The 17,698-nt window shown below is 35.1% G+C and overlaps 1 protein-coding gene across 3 annotated transcripts in view; it reads right to left on the reverse strand.

The window, feature by feature from the left end:
- MLLT3 (MLLT3 super elongation complex subunit) overlaps window positions 1–17,698 on the reverse strand; it is a 232,642-nt gene that overhangs the window by 23,480 nt on the left and 191,464 nt on the right. Inside the window, exon 1 of one of the 3 annotated variants that reach the window (XM_081150534.1) lies at window positions 10,250–10,520. The exons of the other annotated variants lie outside the window; for them this stretch is intronic. The gene's annotated coding sequence lies outside the window, so the exon portion shown is untranslated. Of the gene's footprint in view, window positions 1–10,249; window positions 10,521–17,698 lie in introns of those variants that run through there. 3 annotated transcript variants of the gene reach the window in all.

Raw genomic sequence — 17,698 nt, forward strand, 5'->3', positions numbered from 1 at the left:
GGGATAGGGATCAGAACCTGGAGTTCTTACAAGTTCCCAGGTGATGCTGATGCTGCTGTTCTGCAGACCAACCAGACCTGAGAGAACACTGATCAGGACCAAGATTCACAGCCATGGATGGAATCAGGTGGAGGGATTGTATACACGAGGACATTCTGATTCAACAAGTTTGGTGTGGGGGTCCAGGCATGTTTATATTTTAAAAGCTCAACAAATGATATTAATGAAATTCCAGGTTGAATACCACTGATACTCGGTTAATCACTGCTTGTTTTCTCAATGCAAAACAATTTTTCTTTAAATAAATCTTAAATTTAAGATGTCATTAGAGAAGAAAGCATGAGAAAAATTGGAGACATTGATTTATCCAGAGATAGTATCCCTGAATACTCTTCAAGGTGTTTTGTAAGAAAGCACCCAGAAAGAACACGGCCACCACTCAATAAAAACATTTATAAAGTATGTACAATTGTGTTCTGGTGAACAGACTTCAAACTAACCTAAGAGATCAGGATAGAATTCAACTAAATGTTAACTGCTCAAAAAGCCATTCAGCTACTAGATGAGGTTGACACAGTCTTACATTTGATCAGTCCAACAAAACAGAGCTGCAGCTCACTTTAAGTGAAGTCCGTGTTTTATTTTGTAAAAACTCAGATTTACCCTCTAAAACACAAATTAAGGATGACTATATAAACTAGGAAAGATTATTTGCTTTACAAAAAATATTCATATTACCAGGGCTAGATTAAGATCTTTATAGGCCTTAAGGATTGAAAAGATTATGGTTTGCTCTTTTCCCTATGCATGTATGTGCCAGAAGCTAAGTGTAGGGAATTTCAGTGAGGTTCTGATTTTTCCCCTAAATTGATACTTGCTTTTGAAATATCAAAATTCTTCCGACTAAAAAACTGTCTTGTATCTTCTTGCTGATGCCCTAAGCACATGCTTAGCTGACCTACTGAGTAATCAAACACTAGACATGAAGTTTCTTTAAACGGTGTGCTCCAGTGACAAAAGTATGGGCTTAAGAATCTCAAATTCTATTGCTCGCTAGCATGTTTGGGGGAGGACTGCTTAGCATCTGTTTCCTCACAGAGTGGGGGCAGTGGCCCTCATGTAGACGAAGTGTTAAATTGATAAAACAAAGCCAAAACTCCTAGCCCACTGCTGTTATAATAGCTCATCAACATTTGGTTGCTACTCTTATTTACAATAGATCAAACTCCTCTGTGGCCTAAAACAAGATATATCTTTACTACCAAAACAATGGGCCTACCAAGATTTGCAATGCAATCTTCAGCATTAAGTGGCTATGCAAAATCATTTCGTAAAGGATTTTCTACGGAGGATTACTTTTGTCCAAGACAAGTAAAAAAACCACATGTTTACAACTCCTAGAAGTTAAGTGCTTCAAAAGAGAACACCTGTCAAGGTAGGTCACAGGAGAAGGCTTGTAAAACCTGGCACTGTTCCTTACACTGGAAGCAGACTTCCTCCTTAGGTAATCAGAGGACAGAAGCCGTTTCATCTTTTCTAATAAGCAACTAGACTTATAAACAGAATTTCAACGTGATCTTTAAAACAATCTTTAAAAAGGGGGAGAGGGAATAATACACACCTTTCATCAGAGGAAAGAGGAGAATGCAGTATAACAAGTAAAACAGAAATTAGTTTAGACACATTGCTCCATTTCCCCCCCCATAAAATATATACCTAGTTTAGGGGGGAAAAAATAGAATAAATATCTTTTCTTTGCACAAATATCCAGAGAGACTGTGTCAAGAATGAGTCCTACTCAAAGAAGAAAACACAAATATAATACACTTTATTTATCATTCAATTTTCATTAGTGACTGATGTCCTAGTTCTGGTCAGTTTAGTTTTTCCTTCATTAAAAATTATAATCATCTGATACTTTTTTTTTTTTTTTTTTTTTGCCTAGCATAAAAAAGTCACTTTAAGGACTGACAGATGTTAACTAAACTTATTGCGGCAATTATTTCACAACATGTACATGTATCAAATCATTGTTATAACCTTAAACTAGTACATTATAAGTCAATGATATCTCAAAAAAAAACCTGAAGAAAGACTACCTCATTTAGTTTCTCTTCTATAAAAAGTTTAAGATAATCCAACTCAAGTTTAAAATATACAATTAATTATAAAGAAAAATGACATATAACATCCATTCTAAACAATTGTGGAAAATGTTCTTCATGTAAATACACTCTACTTACCAATTCCCATTAATAGGTAATGTATTGTGAGAACTATGTCAATAAAAGGTTAAGGTCAAAGTTAAGCAAATAAACAAGTTTTAAAAGTTATAAAATTACATTTAGGTTAAGTTAACCTGAGAAGATCGATGCAAGAGTGAATTGTCAAAAGACTATCAACAGAACTTTTATTTTCATTTGGTTTTATATTAATAATTGCTTCAAAATAAACATGCTAAAAGTACAAAACTTTATTATATACAAAGGTATATTTTAAAAAAATTGGGTAAACATCTATCAATAACTCTAACCTCTTAATGTAGCTCTATCATATTCCTTATTTCATTTGCTCTACCATGAGCAAGGAAAGTGTTGTGGACTGAATTGTGTCCTTCCAAAATTCATACATAGAAGTCCTTACTCCCTATACGATGGTATTGGAAATTGGGCCTTTGGGAGGTAATTAGGTTTAGATGAGGTCATGAGGGCGGGGCCTTCATGATGGGATTAGTGCCCTTATTTAGAAGGGACACCAGAAAGCTTGCTCTCTCTCTCTCTCTTGTCCCTCCCACGTGAAGACACAGTCAGCTGTAAGCCAAAAAAAGAATCCTCACAGGGGAACCAAATCAGCCAGCACTTTGATCTTGGACTTCCCAGCCTTCAGAACTGTAAGAAATATATTCCTATTGTTTAAGCCACCCAGTCTATGTGGTATTTTGTTATAGCAGCCCAAGCTGACTAAGACAGCAGGAGACATTTTTCCTCCCCTTTCTCATGATGATGAAACTGAAGTACAATAAAATGATCAGTGGGTAATATTTAGGTGTATTAGAACCAAGCTTTCTAACTTCTAGTCCAGTGCTCTTTCTACTACAGCTATTAACTTAGAAAAGTGCAATTAATTTAAGGCAGTTCTGAACAAACTAACCGTCATTTACAACACTAGTGAAAGAGAGCAAAGTTTTCAATGTCACTTTGAAGGATGAACTGAATATCCCATCATCCAAAGTGGATATCTTGTGATGGGCATCCTAAGCAAACCAATAGTAAAAAAAACCCCTTCATTTCTTGGGTGTGAATGTGTCTGTATCAATTGCTTCTAACATTTGTTCAATCGATACTACAATGATCCTGGCTTCTCACCTCACTAGTTTGATAGTTTTGTTTATAAAAGCGACAAAGTCTCTCCTCTGAATTGTCCTAATCCTCCTGACATTGGCACTGATCAAGAGGATTGAGAAATCCATCAGGCAATGCACTACAATAATTTATTTTATTTGCCTTCAAAGGCAATCTACTCTCTTTTCCCAACTCCTCTTTACAAGTCCCATAACCTCCAGGAACGAATAATGGATTTAATGCTTTCAATAACCTGACAACCCTTTCTTTGAAAACAAGGTGAAACTGGGAAAAGGACACTGCAATAGGAAATTGCAACCTTTATCGCTGGACAGTAACTTAAATCTGTGACCACAGGGAAGACACACCTCTCTTTGGCAAATCCTCTCCATTTGTAAGTATTATGACAACTTGAATGAACTTGATGTTAAATTAGAACTATATTTAGCCTCTTTAGCCCTTATATTATCAAAAGCTATTTTTATGTGCATCATTTTCTGGTAACAGAGCAAGATCCTAAGAACTACCCTTCTCTACTGTTAGCCAAACAGGAAAGGTCCTTATTTCTGTTTTATTTTCAGCTTACAGAAAAAATCATTATGGCTGCTGAGATAACTGGCTTTATATTGAGGTGCCTCTGGTTTTACAAATTCATTTGCTATCTTAGTTATCATTGTCATATTCACTATTATTATTAAATGCTGTCATCATTTGTACCCATCACTCCCTGAGAACATAAAATCCTACTAGGAAACAAAATGGTCTTGGGGAACAAGGGTCTATAAATCTTTCCGTAAGACTTTTTTCCACACTTAGGGATGGCTATAATTTTCTTTTAGCTTCCTCTCTTTTAACAGAAGAGCCTCAAGTCTTTTATCTCTCATCACCAGTTGTACCTTGAAGGCTGCTACTGACTATTGTGGCCAGAACACATGATCTTTCAAAATATCCAGTTGTTGCAAGACGGTGTATGTGCCAGACGTATTCCAAAATCACTCCCTTGTTAAGAGCTTTAGGAATGAAAAATCATTTGGAAACAGACCATTTACAGTTGCACCACCTATAAGCATGATACTATTCCTTGAGAAAACACTGTGTGCATAAAAGTTGAGTTTCACAACTGGCCCATTAATAGGTGTTTTGAGGGTGGTGGGTAGAGAAGGTAAAAAGTTACAAGTGAAAGGGTTTCAAGCTATAACACTACATGAAAGAGAAATAGAGGGAAGAAGTTTCCTCCTAGAATTGCTCCATAATTAACTGTTATTGAAACAGATCAATGAACATCAAAACACCATTGCTCATCAGTTAACAATACGATCCTGAAACTATTGTCAGAATAACTTATTCAGTTACTCATGAAATAACCCACCTGTGCATAGTACAAAAAGCTTGAAATAATGGAAAAGTATTATTGTATTCTCTCTATATATACAAGGGCAGTACTGAATTGAACCAAGTCCTAAAAAGTATGTTATATGTGGTTATGTTCTCAGCTTTGGATAAAATTTATAATATTATAGTACGTTAAACAGATTGAATTTAGGGTATCATAAAGGTGGTAATTAATTAACATGAACTAAAACATGGGTACACCTGAAAAGATCATCTTGACAAGATATTGAACTGCATTTCCTTGTTAACTTTAGATCTTTTTTTTTTTTTAAAAAAAGGCTTACTTTAAAATGATGAGAGCATTTGATTGACACCAACAGAATCTTTGTAGACTTACACAAATGTCAAGAAGCTTTATTAACTTTAATCTTTTGACAATCGTGGAGAATTTCCCCATTAAATGTGAAGCTTAGATTTACTGTTGTGGCAGCAACCTGAAGAGTTCTTTTTTTTTTCTTTCTTTCTTCCTTTTTTTTTTGGCTAAGACCTTATTTCCATGGTACTCTGACTTCCAAAATGACCAAAATACGCTGGGGGGAAAAGTGTTGTTTTAAAACTATCCAATCACCACCAGGTCAAAAATGCAACATTTCTCATTATCAGGCTATACAATTAGGACTGTCAATAGCTGCAAGTATACTTCTTTATAAGCCTTCTACCTACTACATAGAATAGCAGTACATTTTCCAGATAACATGCTTGAACCCTTTCTTCTAGATCAGGCCACTCCAAAGTTCTTTGGGTATGGATATACTATACCAGCAATGTTCAACCTTTTTCATCTCATGGCACACATAAACTCATTACTAAAATTCCGTGGCACACCAAAAAACATATCTTTTGCCAATCTGACACAAAAGAAAATAGGCATAATTTTGATTTATTCACACTGAACAGCTATTGCTGTGTTGGCTGTTGTCATTTTTTACATTTGGCAATCTAAAGGAAAAGAGGTCAGTGCTCTGACTAAACAGTCAGGTGTTGCATGTTTTAAAAATTCTTGCGGCACATCCACCAGCTGAAAATTGCTGGTATATACATGGATGTATATAAGATAATCCATAGGAGTAAAAGAAAATAATAGAACCTTTATTCATATTTATTTTGTCTTTTCCTTACAGATTTTTAAATTTTTATATGTACTTTCTTATTCATAATATGTCATTATGGCTATTACTACAATTTGGAAATACACATACATTCAGGGGTACGTGTTTCCTAAGAGAGATGAGTTTTTATACCAACTCCATAGATAATTATCAGTTTTAATCCTATAATTTACCTGCTCAAGTCTTAATTATATCACATAGATTTCAAGTTCTGGAGTGATATGGGCTAACTATGTCAGGCAGTATTATAAGAATTTACTCAGAGGCTATCTGATTTTTGTATTTTTATAATATTTTATGCTCAAAATTGGCTTAGAGGTTAAAAATTTAATTTTTAAGTTAAATAGAAATACCGTAATAGAATTCCCTATTAAATAAGAGATAACAAACTTATTTAAAAGATTTTATAGTGTGCATAAATGTTAAACCAAAAAACCAACACAAAATACTTTATATGACCTGCCCCCTCTCTGAAATTTGAAATTATTTTCATTGTGGCTCTCTTTAAGACTACAATTTTATAGTGTTTACTGAAATTATGAAGTATTAAGTGAAACTCAAATTTTTATAAACAGGTTAACATATAAATATGCTATACTACTTACATTCACTTCTATTTAAAATGTCAAGTACTAACCAACAGTTTTACATCCCTTTATTTTAATGAAAATAAACTGAAATAGCAAAAACACAGCACATTTAAGAGACTGTTTTCAATGGAAAACTTTAGGAGGTAGATTTTTTTGTTTTGTTCTCAACATACCCCTTTTAAAAATGCGGTATTTGGAATCAACACATTCCCTAATAGTAATATTAGATTCTTGTCAAGAACAGGAGGAGTGCTACTGCTTATCAGGCTCTAAAGAAACCTACGTTTCCATGCACACATCTTATATAAGCCTAACAGTTGCTTTTCTTCATAAATCAATCTATTGTTGTACTTCATAATGAGAAGGCAGATTTACTGCCTTTTACCGCCTTTTCTCACCATCAGAAAGATGCCTATGTGGGTAAGAGAACGCTTCTCTTCTTCAAGGGTGTTTGGGATTAGGGAGGCAGGGGCAAGAACCTTTAACATCTGCCCCCTTCAAGTGAATGACACCCCCAGTTCTCACAGCTGGGATGCTGAAAAGCAAATACTCATAAGTTGATAAAATTCTCTAACTTGAAGAAGCACAACACTTTAAATACACCAAAGACGCATCTCTAAAACACACATATGGGATTTGAAGGTTATACTGTAACACTGCAGAGCACACGACTTTGATTGCTAACACTTTAATTCAAACGCCGTAAGATCATCATCATGGAACAATAGGGGTTTAGAATAAAGGCCTTCAGTTCCGTCATCTTGAATTTTCTCTAAGCCTAAAAACAAATTTAAAGTACTGGCTGGTAAGACTTTAGTCATTTGTTATATCAATATTGAGCAGTAATAACAAAATAGTTTATAATATAGACTTACATTCTTCTGTTTTTATTTACTTAACATATTTTTCCCTTGGGGAGAAATATTTAAGAATTATGATCTCTAGACTTTAATTTAAAAATAAGAGAAAGGCACTTGTTGCCATCTAATTCCTAACCATCTGCCTTTTAAAAATACACACACATACTCATCCACTCACTCTTAGTTAGGCTAAACATTCCTAGCAAGTAAGTAGATCTTGATGGATCGAAACAGGAGTTTCAGTAATCACAGTTCTACTTTTGGAAGCACAGCTATCTTTAAACAGGCCTCATGATTCCTACTAGAAAATGCAATCAACCATAAATTGAAACCAGACACCATCCAAAACAAAACAACTAAATAAAGTAGGGCAGGTACTGGATTCAAGAGGAACCTCTATTTTTGAAGAAAACTAAATTATGTCTTCTGTCCATGAATATAGAGTATTGCCTAGGGAGTGAACACTTTTTGTTACTTTGGGCTATCTTTTGTCACTTAAGCAATGCTTTCTGACAGTTTTACAGGCTGCTATCGCAAGGACTTCAGTATTTATGGCCTTTATTCACTCGGGCTTTCTGCTCTTATCCGCTGGTTACTAATCACTAAATAGTTGTGTTTTTTTTTATGGGACTGAAATTAGCTCAAAGGATGTCCTTCAACAATGGCAGCTTAGGACGGCACTGGCGAAAGGTCTTCTCCTCGGCCTCCTCCTTGCTCTCCTCAATTTTCTCTTCCTTACAGACAAGTTAATGAGGGATCAGAGCCACGCTGTTCAATTAGAGCGACGGCACAGATGATTTACAGAGCTCTCAGAGGATGGTTTGGAACCGTTTCTGAATTGATAGTCAGGAACTCATTCAATTTCAATATTTCAAGAATGATTTAAAGGCCTAAACTTATTTTTACTCTTCATGGAACAAGAGCACTTTCTACTCATAAAATCATTATTCAGGAAAAGCTCAGTTCTACAAACCTTGCTATACTCACATATGTAAATGTTTCAAATATATACATTATATTTAAAATTTTTGGAGCATTTAGTTTATAATATGGCATTTGAGTATCTTTCTACATAGCAAAGGTTACCCATTACCTTTTTATGCACTACATTTAAAAGACCATGTGCTGAAAAGCAAGGAGAAAACACAGACTCTTGTTTCCACTTAATTGGATTTGACTTAAACATCTCCTAAGAGATTGGTTTTTATCTCACGAACAATGTGAAATGTGTAATAGATCACGTCCTCTTTACCAGCTGGCTGCTAGAAAGCTGAAAGTCAAATTAGTCTGGAAACTGGTATTTTCTTATAAACTGAAAATCTGAAGGAAAACTAGAAATATTGACATTGTTATTCTCATAAGTTTCCTGATGAATTGAGCAAATTGCCCAATTCCCTGAGTGAGTGGGCTAAGCACGGGGAAGGGGGGGAGACTAGTTTTGAAGGAGCACTAAGGCTCCACTGTATTGCTCTAGAATAGAATTTACTAAATATGGCTGTTCCTGGGACAAATGAGATTTATTATGATCAGCTTCTGTTTTCTATGAAATTATGCTGGAATGAAAACATTTAAAAAAGAAATGTTATGCAAAAAAAAAAAATGTTTCTTAAGCCTTTGGATATTTCCATGTCTGGGTAAAAATAATATGTTCTGCTCCACGAGAAAAACAAATTTAATTTATCAAGATTAGTATTTACATGAAATTACTTTGTCTATTTATATATAATATTAAATATTTGGGCATCAAGTGATTGCATTTAATTTATAGAAACCCATATGATGAATTTTACTTGAATATAGTTCCAGGAAAATTTATCTCTGCCAATGAATGTGTATGCCTTTGATATTCCACATGTAAAACTACATAACTTTCATATTTCTCTAGGAAAGAAAATGTTAGATCTTATTGCCCATGTATAAAATTTGCCTAACTCTGAATGAATGTACTGTTCTCTAAATTTTGTTACTACTTATCTTAGTTTATATTTGTCACATGTGTTAATCTGTAAGGCAAATTCTATTAAAACAGGCATTTAATATAAATATTAAGTAAATTGAAAATTAAATACATGTACATGTCTAAGAATTTACATGGTAATAATTTTTAGAAAATAGGATAGTCTCTCTAGGATTATAAAAAATATTAAGGAAACAACATTTTAATGTGCGATTCAGTGATGACTAATTCTTTATCAGATACTCTAGTGGTTAGATGACAAGGGGTGTTCTGTTATTACTTTTTTTTTTTTTTGTAAGTTAAATTTTACACTGTTCAGATGTAAACATCTAAAAATATGTGAATGTGGAAATTAAAACATTTTGGATATACTCCTTTTCAAAATACAATAAGCTATATAATTATGGCAAAATGGAACAGTATGATTCTTTCCTGAATAAAAAGATATATTTCAGATTAGTAAGATATTTAAAAGTCTAATCCTTAGCATCTCTTAGAAAATTAAAGGTAGTATATAATATAACAATCATGAATAGAAAAAACTTCAATTTCTTTCATAAGTATTTCAATAATTCCCAGGTAGATAAAATATGTCTAAATGCTTTGAAGTCAGAGGAAAAGGGTATCTTTTTTTTCTTCCTTACATGACTCTGGGGGGGGGAAATGCACTAAGGGCTCCATTATACAATGAGGAATTATAAAACCATACCTCCTCTTTGATAAACATTTTCTCTAACCTTTTAATAACAGGTTAAAGCATGTTATATGCAAATTAGTTATCTAAAATTGATAATGTTTTCCTGAATTCTTCTGTGTCTTTCCCTGAAACCCTGTGTCTTTTACTCATCTCATCATTCTCACCCCACCCCCACCTTTCATTACCTTGTGTAACATCCTAAAAGCTATCTTTCCTATGAAGTTACTGCTTACACTAAATAAACTTTACACTCATCTGGCCTTTAAAAATCAGAAATACAGCAAGCAATGAAGTCCTCCTCACCTTATTTAAAAGAAAACAGAGTAGCCCTCAGGAAAACAGAAGTGCCCCAAAGTTCACGTTTGACGGCAGGGAGTTGAGAGCTGTTAAGAATGATCCTCTTGAAAAGAAAGAAGTCTCCTTAGGCACCCACATGTATATTTAGATTAGATTGGCAGTTTAAATGACAGCAAACACATGCTCATGACTTCCCAATTGCTCATTCATCTAACACACACACACACACACACACACCCAGGATAATCAGAAGCAAACATCCACCTCAAACTGTTTTAGAAACTAGCTTTTCCCATCTGATACGACCGTATGTGTGGTAAGCATACATTCTGTTGTAGAGATCAGATGTCAAACCTTAACTCTCTCTCTAGGATTCCCAGGGCTGGAATCACACTGCTTTAGTATTCCAGGACACTTCCCTAAAGTAAGTCCGACTTACCAACTCACGTCAGTTGAGTAAATTCCCTGCTCTAGCCTACTTCAGTTTTATGAAGCATAAAGAAATGGCCACGTAAAGGTTCCAGAATCAGTTTATCTAATGAGTATTCTAACTGTAAGCCCTGCTCATCCTATCGGTAATAGCACACCTATTCCACAAACAAAGTCAAGTCACTAGAAAGCATCACATTTTCTTATGCAAATAAAGAGTGGTCGAGTTAGAAGACAAAGAGATACCAAATATGAACTTGACGCTCCTATTCATTACTGGGGCTCTGGTAACATTTTCAATAAACATATATGTAAATAAGGAGATTCATTTATATTAAGATGTATTAGTGAGATGCAGAAAGCCAAATGCTCTATGATCGAGGGATAGGTTATTTAAAAAATGGAAAAAGATTTTAAAATAATTATACTTTTGACATGAATTTTGCACTCAAATCTAAATGTCAAATGCTTTGAAAAGTCAATATGAGGGTAAAGGTGGAAATAATGGAATAATGAAATGATTCGAGCTCAGGTTTTGGAAACATCAGGCCTGGTTTGAATCCCAATTTCACCACTTTCTAGCTGTGTGACTTTAGCCAAGTAACATTATGTCTACTTTTCTTCACCTCTCAAGTGGGAAAATGAAATGAATACCAGTAATAATTCATTTAGTTACTATGAGAATGTAGATAATGCAAGTAAAACACTTGGGACAGAGCATGGAATACATGATGAATAAATAGCTACTATTATCATCAATAAGAATAACTGAAAGTCTGATGTAAGGAAAGTCAGGTCTGAGTCCATTTGGCTTGTTTACCCTCTCCCTCTAAGATAGTCTCCTCTAAAATAAAACTGATATCTCAAGAAATAAGGCAACCACCTTTAGACTAATTCAAAATTTATTTTTCCTCAAACTAGTCTTAAAGCAAGGAGCTGAAAAAATGCCTTGTTTAATGCCTGATGTATAAGACATTCTAGAAAGGGCGTCTATACAAATAGAACAAAGAAGAGAATTAAAAAGGGACCATCTAAGTACAATCTGCCTGGTCAAGTAATAATTAAGAATTCACAGAAAAAAAGAAAGTGAAACTCATGTAGGGCATCCCACTCACTTGAGACCCAGAAGGTTTTCCTCCTGCAAAAAAGTGTGGGCCCCAAGAGTCTCAAGAAAAAGATCCATTTAAAGCACACACTAATACCACTATACTGTTCTTACTTCATCTCAGTTGTACAGACATACATACTTCTGTCTTATGTTAACTTGTCTTAGTAGTAAAAAGACAAAAAAACAGATGGATTCTGAGGGCTTAATGGCAGAAATATTTGTCCTGTGGTTTCTGATACTTTATAAAAGTATTACAAAGGAATTCAGAAGTGGGGTGAAACCTCAAACTTAATTGAAGCTCCTTTATGTTGTCTGACAAATTAAGATTGTAAGTAGCCTTTATTATATAACATCTGCTCGTGTGGTATCATCTATGTCAAGTTATTTCCCTTTTTTCTTTAAAAACCACAATTACTACATGCAGTTCCTGCACTCCTAGTAAGAGGTTTTGTTATACAATAAATCCTTACTTAATGTCAATAGGTTCTGCGACTTTAAGCGAAATGATGTAAAGCGAAACCAGTGTTACCAGAGGTCAATTGATATAAACAAGAGTCAAATTCTTACAGCATCTCATCAACATTTTAACAAAGCAATGTTGAACGAAACATTATTGGAGGACCTGCTATGCATACTGAAGTAAGCAAACTTGATGTACTTGAGAAATAAGATTATTTCCAATGTTAATGCTACCCCAAAACTTGTTTTAATGTTCACTTCTACCTATCATTAAAATTTAATATAACCTAACACAATTATCATCAATCAGATGCAGGTGTTGGATAATTATATTATTATCAACACTACAGGCAAATTAAGATTTCTTCCCATGCGATGGAGTTCTGATAAATATCAATTCCTTAGTTTACTGAATCCTGAAGATCAAAAGGCCCTGCATATGGCACTAATAAATCAAAGAGAGTCATCAAATCTCCAGTCTGTTTTCTTTGGCTAAAACTGCAAAGTTTTACTCACAGAGCCTTATTTACTCCTAAAAATTCCCTGCCAAACCAAATTTAGCTCACCAAGAGGACAGAAAATATAGCATTCCCCAGCTGCACCCTCCTGGGGCTTTTGAAGTTCAGGGGTACTATTGTGTGGTGGGTTAGAATATCTGGTCTTTTCCTCTCTGTTGCTTTTTTAGATCTCATTATCAACTAAAAATTCATCCGGAAAGTAAAAAGTAATCTCTAGTTTCAGACTGGAAACTTACAAAATACTTTTATTTATTAGTGAAACCTACCATGATTAAAGGTACTAAATAAAAATCTCTAAGTTACTCACACACACCCCTAAAATAAATTTTTAAAAAATCTCACAAAAATTTTCCTCACACTACTTAAATATCAATAAGAACTCCTGATGGTGGGAATTCTACTTAGATATTTATAGTCTAAATAATCACTTTCTGATAAAATGACCTAAACTTTGTGTGATGGCTGCATTATTTGAAAGATAAGGGGCTTGGAAAAGATAATATAAGCAGGATGAAAGCCCAGGAAAAATTCTACTATCTTTCAGTTGGTTTCTCTAAAGAGGATATTCTGATGGATTAACCATTCTGTTCCCTGGTACTTCCAATCTAGAAAGAAATTTACAAGTGAGTGCTTGGATTATATGTTTTTTCTTTCCTTATAAAACCATTCTTTTCGAAATTTTTTACATAATTATGTTGGAAATATATAAACAAAAATGTAACAAAATATATTTTCTTAGCTCAACTGAGATCATCCTAAAGCAGTAAGAAATACTCCCTTTTCATTTCCAAAAGGAATTCAGAAAGGTTTAATAATCTGCCCTAATAAACTGAAAGCTCGGCTAAGAATTTTTGTTCAATATTCAGTTTCTCAACCTTGGCATTACTGACATTTTGGACTGGAAAGCTGTTTGTTGTGAGCGCTGGCCTGTGCGCTGTAGGATGTTTAGCAGCGTTCCTGGCTCTACCCGCTAGATGCTGGTAGGAGCACACACGCACACCTCCCCACATACGCACGCCCAGGTCATGGCAATTACAAATGTCCCCAGACATCGCCAAACATCCAGGGGGTAGAGTGGGGCTGGAGAGAGAACACAATCACCCCAGGTTGAAAACTGCTACTCTAGGCTAATATTTTCTTTTAAAGTCACCGTTAGGAGTTTCATATAATCATGCACCACTATTGGCACAGCATTCCATTTCAATAAAGTTCTAATTCTGAGACCACCGTGAAGTGACATTTTGGTCTGACAAGCCACATTTCAACGTTCTCTCTCTGGTATTAATGAAAAGATGCATTTTAGAGGAAACTAGGATCTTTTCCTTCTGATACATTTGCATCCAATCTCTCCCTTTAGTGACCTGGCCTGTCACTCCACTATAGGATACCACTGCTGTCCCTTAGGTTGAGACCAAATTCCCACTCCCAGCTGGCACTGCCATTTCCGTATCCCATACACAGAACAAGTACAGACGCATGCCGTTTGGTGAACAGGGTCCACAGGCACCCTGTGAAGACACAGACTTTACGTAATGTCATTTAAAACAAGAAGGTCTGCAGTTAGATAGAATAAGAGTGGGAGAAGGATCTTCCAAATACCTCTCTGGTCCGCAGTCCCAGGCCCACTCCCTCAGAAGCCAGTAAGCCTTACGAGTTAGCCTCTGCAGTTTGTGTGGTTTTCTTCTTCTAGGGCTATAGCTTTGCTAAAGAAGGAGCTGGTCTCGTTCCTGTCATCAAGATTTGTTTAGAGGCCCAATCACTGGAGTACTGAACCTTGCAGGAGTGGACAAAGCCTATTAATAGAAGCTTTCAGCTGCCACAGGCATCACTGGAGGTGACAGGCCCCATTCCATGGATGCCCCAAGCTCCATTCTAAAGATGTGCTGGAATGAGACAGCCAAGGGAATATATGACCACGTCGAATATTCCAGACCTCAGAATTCCCAGTAAGAAGTGATAACTGCTTTTTATAGCTATTAATATTGGCCACTCTGCTCCTACAGTAACAGCCGTGGTATTTTCTGTGTATATATACCATTCCATATATATATATATATATACCATTCCAAACTCTTCTGAACTGAACCTAGATCATGAATTTTAGGCCAACTAGTGTTTTATCCTGATGGCCATTACTCTCCAACATACCAATTCTGCTTCTAATGGGCTTAATATATTAAGATGCCTTTTATCACTGATAATTCTACTATTCTATTTTGCTTTGTATATGAATTACCTGAATAATACTAATATTAGCCACTTTCCCCACAATTCCACTAGATAAAGATGAGAATCAGGACAGAAATTATGATTACTTTAGACCTTCTATAGTAGGAGTTGGCAACCTTTTACTATAAAGGGCCCAATAGTAAGTTTTAGACTTCACAGGTTATACACAGTCTCTGTCAGAGCTACTCAATTTTGACCTTTACGGTGAAAGCAACCAGAGACAATATGTAAAGGGGGTATGGCTGTGTTCTAATAAAACTTTATTTATAAAAGCCAGCAGAACACCAGATTTGGTCCAAGGGCTATAGTTTGCTGATCCCTACCCTCTTGGTACTTAGTACAACTTCGTGCCTATAATGGGTTAAGCCAAATTTCTCTCATTTAATTTACCATATTATTTCTCTTGGTCTATTTCTGTTTATACACACAACATACTTTAGTTTTTTGTAAAAAAATTTAATGACCTCATTCACTTAGCTATGTGGTTTTCAGTTCCTTTAAGACATCTGTCCTATGGCAACTAAAAAGTTTTGTCTCATGAAAGAGCAATGTTTTGACCTCGTTGTCCAAGTTTCTCAGAGTTACTATGGAACATATCTGTGATATATTATCCTGAAGGTTAATTATATTTTCATGCAAATTATATTTGTGAATGTGTACAAAGTTTCATCAATAAAAGAAAGTACTCTGTACCAGATAAACAGCTAGTTCCTCTAACATAGCAACATCTTGGAAAAGGCAGTTGGAAAAAAGTTACAAACTTAGAATTCCAAAGCCAGTGTAAACCCCTACAGGAAGGCTATCCAAAGGTCACTCATCTAGGAAGAGCAATTCATTAATTGTTTCAAAAGTTCAAGAATTAAAAATGGGTAAGTTTTACATGTATGTACAAATATACAATGATATTCCATTTCTGGAAACAAAAACATAGGACCCTGTATACTTAATGCATATAAACTTGACTAAAAGAACAAAGATAATAACAAAATAGAAAACCCAAAAATAATTAGCCAAAAGACTTGGACAGACATCATAACCTACATGATACCCATGAACAGAGTTTAAGAAGCCATATACAAACAGCTACACTGTATACGATTCCATGTGCATAAAATTTAAAAACAGGGAAAACCAATATGTTCAGGGTAGTGGTTACCTTTGGGAATAAGGGGTAGTGACTGGAAGAAAATGATGGGAGGTTCTAGGGAAGTTCTGTACCTTTTATCCCCCTTTTTGGCTTTATTGAGTTATAACTGACAAAATTATAAGATATTCAAAGGGTGCGTTGTGATGACCTAATACACATACACATTTGTATATATATGTATGATGAAAATATTCTCATACCATTTTTTGTTTTTAATCTGCTCTATCATTTTAACAGCTGCATAACTTATATAATTATTGTGCTTTACTCAAAAATTACCTATTAGATAAAGGTCTTCTACATGTCAGATACTGTGCTAGATTCTGGGAATAAATGTTGAGCAGGATGGATTTTTTTTTAAAAGAAAGAAAATATAATCACATATTGTTGCATATAAGCATTATTTCTATAAGCTACAATATTTTTCCTAAACAAGGCAGGGTAAAAATATAAACCTCTTTGTCACTATCAAATGTAGACATCTAAATTGAAGTTAATCAAAGGAAGAGAAGTAGGTGATAAATGTCTAATTAACAACTAAAAGTTATGCAAGTTTGTAAAAGTTAAGATTTTAGTAAATATTTATTCGCTGTTTCTCCCATTTCCAAGGCTAACTACTCATATTACTCATTGTAACACTGTCGTTAATGTATTATATTATCTTCAGTGAACTTGCTACAAAGATTTCCCGTCACTTTTAAAATGATTCAATGATAAAATTAAACAGAGGTCTGAAAGTTTTAGGTTATTTGCTATGGAAAGGCCAATGACTGAAGACTATAAACATGTGCAGTGCCCCCTTTCTTTATCCCAACAGCTATGCCTGAAATAACTACTTTAATTTCCTGGCCAAAGTAATGCTAAATGAATGAGAAAAAGGTCATTATTGGCCCTATGTAATAATTAGTCATGATTTTTTTTCTTCTAAGTACCCATCACTTAATAGGAACAGGTAAATATACTTTGAAGCCACAGGAAACTAGAGTAACACGCAAAAGTGACATCCCTAACTTGAGATATACTTGTAAGTGTCATTATTGATGTTTCAACATATAATACATTGGTTTCTGATTATTTGACACTTTACCTGAAAGCATTTCATCACTGATTAACAGGAGTTATCATTCATTTCTGCAGAGTCACATCTAAAAGAGATTTATAGTCATTTGCCTTTTCCATGACAACAACTCTGTCAAACCCTTCACTGCCATCATCTCTCTCTTTCCAGATGAGGAAGATGACTCACACGCAGTTTGTAGACTTTTCACCAACACAGCACAGCACGGAGCTCGCTGGACTCCTGCAGGCTGAGAGACCAAGCGCGGGAGATCTGACCCCCACCCCCTGCCGACAGGGGGAAATGGGTTGAGGGAAGGTACCTCTTTCAGAATCAATATCAAGGTTTCAGGTATTTCCTATGTGTGGAGGGGGGGAAACAGAGAGGTTCTTCCGAACCTGAACACAGAGTAAGACGCCAGCTGTGCAAGACAAGAGGATGGTGTGCGGTTTTAGAATCCAGCTATGGTTCCTGCTACCTACACGTAGAGCCTATTGGTGACCTGGGC

Source organism: Miniopterus schreibersii, assembly GCF_964146895.1.
Source record: "Miniopterus schreibersii genome assembly, chromosome: 11".
Classification (NCBI taxonomy): Eukaryota; Metazoa; Chordata; class Mammalia; order Chiroptera; family Miniopteridae; genus Miniopterus; species Miniopterus schreibersii.